At 46.9% G+C, this 6,430-nt stretch overlaps 1 pseudogene; it reads left to right on the top strand.

Moving 5' to 3' along the window:
• The first annotated feature begins 1,691 nt into the window (after positions 1-1,691).
• LOC119266301 lies at positions 1,692-1,830 on the top strand (annotated as a pseudogene).
• The last annotated feature ends 4,600 nt before the right edge of the window (positions 1,831-6,430 follow it).

Below are 6,430 nucleotides of genomic sequence, written 5' to 3'. Positions count from 1 at the left end.
ACTCCATTGCCAATCGCACCTTGGTGGATTTGAGGACTGTGGCTTCGCCTCATCCCTTAACTTCACATATACTTTATATGCTGACTTAACTGAAAAAAGCCCCCTGCTGTCATAATGCCATGCATAGAAATCATCCCATTCATCACGTACAGGGGTAGCAAGAATAATCCTAGCCTCGTCTGCTCTGAAAATGTCCCTCACAAGTCACAAGTCGTTCATCCCAAGTCTGCGTCTCTGGATCTACAAGTTCGCATACTCTGGTAAGTAAGCAACCACCCCTCGGAGTAGTAGGCGTCCTTACTCCGTCCCGAGCAAGCCACGGGTCTGTCCAGATTTTAATAGATGTGCCGTCTCCTACTCTGTGAATAAGGCCTTCCTTCAACAATGATATTCCTTTGAGGATGCTGCGCCATGTGTAGGAAATACCAGGGTGTGCTTCGGCCTCTAGGATCGACGTACGAGGGAAATATCTCGCTTTCAGGACCCTGGCACACAAAGACTCCGGCGTATTCAGCATGCGCCAGGCCTGACGAGCTAACATGGCGAGATTAAAACCATATATACCCCGGAACCCCATCCCTCCTTCTTTCTTAGGTTTTGTCAGAATAATTAGATGTACTGGCATAGCATGTCTTCTCCTGTGTTCTATTGTATGTACTTTGAAGTCTAGAAAATAAAGTTACAACACGGCCGGTTTTAATTTTGTGTCGTGTCCCTCCAACTACTAAGCTTTTTGAATGGTTTTTTTGTTGATGTTGTGAGCAATTACGTATTGGATACTGAAGTCTCTGTAATTTGAGCAACTATCGAAAACTCTTCGCTGCTTTTACCGCATAGATGCATGCGGTCTTGCATTTTTGCCATACAAAGACACATAGGCATTCAAAGATTTAGAAGGAATGTGTATCACGACCACCTATCCCAGGCTATCCCTGTTAACAGATAGGTTTTGTAGCTGTGTAGCGTGACATGTATGTCACGATTGTATTGTGTACGTATAGCGTACGTACTGTGTAATCTAGGCAGGTGGTTAGAGTAGATATGATCTCATCTCATCTATAGCTTGGAGTATGGGTCAAGACTACCAACTACCTGCCGATCCTTGTACTTGTTGATGATTATATAACACGCACGCGTCCCTGCAAGTCAGCATACGCTTCCACCATCATAGTTTTACATGGTAACCAGAGCCATCCTCGAACAACTCCATGGCGTCTTCAAGTTCCTTCCCATCCTCGCCGTTCGCACACGCCACCACCGAGAAGCTCACGAAGGGCAACCAGGCTCTATGGCGGGCGACGGTGCTCTCGGCCATCCGAGGAGCACAGATGGCCAAATACATCGACGTTGAGCAACCGCCGCCGCCCATGCAGATCGATGTGACTTCGTCGGACGGGAAGACGACGGTGAAAGGGCCGAACCCTGATTTCCAAACCTGGTATGCTCAAGACCAACAAGTCTTCTCCTATCTCCTGACGACACTTCCGCGTGAGATAGCTATCCAGGTTGCTTCATGCCACACTGCTGCTGAGCTCTGGAACACGGTGGAAGGGATGCTTGCATCTCACACCCGTTCCCAGACCACCAACATCCGGATCGCCCTCGCCAACCTGCAGAAGGGCAACTCATCCATCACCGACTACGTCGGGAAGATCAAGTCTCTCTGCGACGAACTGATCGCCGCGGGGAAGAGGGTGGACGACGACGACATCGTCTCCCACATACTGGCCGGGCTAGATTAAGATTTCGACCCGGTGGTTTCTGCCATGTGTTCCAGGGTGGAGCCGGTGACCGTGGCCGAGCTGTTTTCACAGCTACTGAGCTTTGAAACAAGGCTCAATCTTCGGGGCGGGGGGTCCCAATCCTCTGCCAATGCAGCCACCCGAGGTCGTCGAAACGACACTGGCGGTGGTGATCACGCTCGCCGCCAAGGTGGCAATGGTGGTGACCGCGGCGGGCGCGGCGGCGGCTACTCCAAATCTGGAGGGCGTGGTAGCGGACACGGCAACAACAACAGCAACGGGGGCAACTACAACAACAACCATGCCTCCGCTCCGAGGGTCCAGTGCCAGATATGTGGCAAGATGGGCCACGCAGCCTGGAAGTGCTGGAAGCACTACGATGAGTCGTACCAGGGCATGGAGGAGAAGTCAGCCAATCTTGCTGCACCACAGTACGGGGTGGACACGAACTGGTACCTGGATAGTGGCGCCACCGACCACATCACAGGAGACTTGGAAAAGCTGACCGTGCGAGATCACTACACTGGAAACGAACAGATTCATACTGCCAGTGGATCAGGTATGGTTATTAAACATATCGGTCATTCAGCTATTCATACTCCTGATCGTGATCTCCTCCTAAATAATATCCTTCATGTACCGCAAGCCAACAAAAGTCTAATCTCCGCTAGTCGTCTTGCTGTTGACAATAATTCCTTTGTTGAAATTCATCCCCACTCTTTTCTTGTCAAGGAACGGGGAACGAAGAAGGTGCTCCTTCGGGGCAGGGGTAGAAGAGGACTCTACCCGGTTATGCACACGGGATCCGACGCCAAGAAGCACATGCTCAATGCCACCAAGCTATCCTCGGATAGGTGGCACCGGCATTTAGGCCATCCATCTTCTCTTATTGTTAGCAAAGTCATTAGCAAGAATAATCTCCCGTGTGCAAATTCTTTCAATAAAGATTCTGTATGTGACGCATGCCAAAAAGGCAAAAGTCACCAGTTGCCTTATCCTAAGTCAATAAGTGAATCAAAATTTCCATTAGAACTTGTGTTTTCCAATGTTTGGGTTCCTGCTGTTGAAACAGTAGGGAGGAAGAAATATTATGTGAGTTTTATTAACGATTTCAGTAAATTCACTTGGATATATTTGATCAAACACAAGTCTGAAGTTTTCCAAAAATTTCATGACTTTCAACATCTAGTAGAATGTCAATTTGATCGCAAGATCCTTGCTCTACAAACGGACTGGGGAGGGGAGTATGAAAAGTTGAACTCCTTCTTTACCAAAATAGGTATATCTCACCATGTCTCATGCCCTCATGCTCACGAACAGAACGGGTCAGCTGAGAGAAAACATCGACATATTGTCGAAGTGGGTCTATCCCTTCTTGCTCAAGCCTCTATGCCCTTAAAGTTTTGGGATGAGGCCTTCATTGCCGCAACTTATTTGATAAACCGAGTTCCTAGTAAAGTCCTCAAGTTTGAAACACCCTTTGAAAAACTATTCCATGAAAAACCCAACTACTCCATCCTTAGGATTTTTGGGTGCGCCTGTTGGCCGAACCTTAGGCCTTACAATAACCACAAACTTTAATTCCGTTCTAAGCAATGTGCTTTCCTTTGGTATAGCAATCTCCACAAAGGGTTTAAGTGCCTTGACATATCTACTGGACGTGTTTATATTTCCAAAGATGTAATCTTTGATGAAAATATCTTTCCTTCTGTGAAAATATCTACTGGACCGTGCTGAAATTTTGTTACTCTCCCCGGAGCTATTAAACCCCTCTGATCACGAGGGTGAATCTCATGCTGATGATCATGTGTTTAATAATCCTAATCCTTCCACTAATGAAGCCTGTACCGATGAAAGTAGTGAAAAAAACAGTGCTCCACACTATGATTTTATGCAGCAACAGAGATGTACAGGCGCCAGACACGAGGCTGATTCGGCTGACAGCACTGATCCCGAGAGATTTCGCGCAGAAACAGAGGCAGGCGGGACCGGCGCGGATCCCAGGAGTGATTCGCCGCCGCCAACACCGCGTGGGCCTGGCGCATCAGCGCGCGCCACGGAGTCCGGCGCGCCAGTACAGACGGGCGGGGGCGATACGCCCGTGTCGTCACGTGTGACGCGTTAGGAAACGATTGGGGCTGGGGCGGCGGTCCCACAGAGCAATGATGGCTCTAGCAGCCCCGTGCGGGCCCGTGATCGTGGGTCGCTGTCGCCAACCGGCAGGACCGCAGATCCGCAGCAGGCAGAGCGCGCGGATATCCAGGGAGATTCACCGCCGCTTTCTGTGTCAGCACGAGGAACGGGATCCTCTATGGCTGCTACTGGATCTGTTGTGGCTACTCCAACTATAACGACGCGAGTCACTCGTTCACAGCGAGGTATTACCAAACCACGAGTGCCCAAGGATGGCACAGTCAGGTATGATAAACACTTCAAGTTTGCAAACTTCGCAGCTACTGGTGAGCCACAAAACGTACTTGAAGCCTTGCATGATAAAAATTGGAAAAATGCTATGCGTGTTGAGTATGATGCCTTAGTAAGGAACAATACCTGGCACTTAGTTCCACCGAAGCCAGGGAGGAATATTATAGACTGTAAATGGGTATACAAAATTAAAAAGAAGGTAGATGGAACAATAGATAGATACAAAGCTAGACTAGTAGCTAAGGGTTTTAAACAACGTTATGGTATTGACTATGAGGACACCTTCAGTCCAGTAGTCAAGGCTGCTACTATCAGACTTGTTCTATCTGTTGTTGTTTCCAGGGGATGGAATCTTCGTCAATTGGATGTTCAGAATGCGTTTCTACATGGCGTTCTCGAGGAAGAGGTCTATATGCGGCAGCCACCAGGCTTTGAGAATACATCCAAACCTAATCATGTATGCAGGTTGGACAAAGCCTTGTATGGCTTAAAACAGGCACCAAGGGCATGGTATTCAAGACTGAGTATTAAGCTACAACAGCTTGGATTCTGTCCATCAAAGGGAGATACTTCCCTATTCTTTTTCAAGAAGGGCAAGGTGATTATATACATGCTTATTTATGTTGATGACATAATTGTAGCAAGTTCTTCACAAGATGCCACGTTAGCATTGCTAAGGAATTTAAAAAGTGAGTTTGCTCTAAAAGATTTGGGAGAATTACACTATTTCCTAGGCATTGAAGTTAAAAAGATACGAGGTGGTATTTTACTCACTCAAGAGAAATATGCTTCTGATATTTTGAGTCGTGTAGGAATGAAGGATTGTAAACCTTCTAGTACACCTATGTCAACCACAGAAAAGTTGTCATTGAATGAGGGCAAACTACTAAGGCCAGAAGAAGGGACAAAATATCGAAGTATAGTTGGAGCACTTCAATATCTTACACTGACAAGACCTGACTTATCTTTCTCAGTTAATAAGGTTTGTCAGTTTTTACATGCACCAACTTCTTTGCACTGGACAGTTGTGAAAAGAATACTGAGATATATTCAGGGCAGCACGGGAATAGGACTAAGCATATGCAGGTCTCCGTCGACTACAGTGAGCGCCTTCTCTGATGCAGACTGAGCAGGATGTCCAGATGATAGAAAATCCACAGGAGGTTTTGCAGTATTTCTTGGCTCCAATCTTGTGTCATGGCAAGCAAAGAAGCAAGCAACTGTCTCAAGATCCAGTACTGAAGCAGAGTACAAGTCACTAGCAAATTCTACTGCTGAGGTAATATGGATGGAAACGCTACTTGATGAGTTGGGTGTCTACAGGCCACATGTGTCACGCTTATGGTGTGATAATCTAGGAGCAACATATCTTTCTGCAAATCCTGTGTTTCATGCAAGAACGAAACATATAGAGATTGACTTCCATTTTGTTCGCGAAAGAGTTGCTCAGAAAAAGTTGGAGATAAGGTTCATACCAACTGGAGATCAGGTAGCTGATGGTTTCACTAAGCCACTGCAAGTTCGACAGCTCCAAGCCTTCAGGAACAATCTAAACCTTGATACGTTGAGATTGAGGGAGGATGTTAACAGATAGGTTTTGTAGCTGTGTAACGTGACATGTATGTCATGATTGTTTTGTGTACGTATAGCGTATGTACTGTGTAATCTAGGCAGGTGGTTAGAGTAGATATGATCTCATCTCATCTATAGCTTGGAGTATGGGTCAAGACTACCAACTACCTGCCGATCCTTGTACTTGTTGATTATTATATAACACGCACGCGTCCCTGCAAGTCAGCATATGCTTCCACCATCATAGTTTTACAATCCCCGGTCCCCCCGGTCTCTCGTCGCTATCACGTGATAACTGTAGATGTATGAATTGCACGATATATTGATTCGGTGCAATGTGCACGGTATATATAAGTACAAGGTGGGGCCTCTACCTCAATCTATACAACAAACTAGAGAGGTGGGCCTAATGTACAAAAGATAATATACATGCACAAATATCATACTCAACACCCCCCGCGGTCGAAGCGGCACCACGGCTGACGCAAGACTGGACCGGACCTCCTCAAATGACGTTGTAGGCAAGCCCTTGGTCATGATATCTGCAAATTATTGGGAAGTAGGAACGTGTAAAACACGAATATGGCCAAGAGCCACCTGTTCCCGAACAAAATGAATATCCAACTCAATATGCTTGGTCCGTCGATGATGCACCGGGTTAGCGGAGAGGTAGATGGCCGAGACGTTGATGC

This window comes from Triticum dicoccoides, chromosome 2B, assembly GCF_002162155.2.
Source record: "Triticum dicoccoides isolate Atlit2015 ecotype Zavitan chromosome 2B, WEW_v2.0, whole genome shotgun sequence".
Taxonomy (NCBI): domain Eukaryota; kingdom Viridiplantae; phylum Streptophyta; class Magnoliopsida; order Poales; family Poaceae; genus Triticum; species Triticum dicoccoides.
This window is presented reverse-complemented; position numbering and strand designations above follow the sequence as displayed.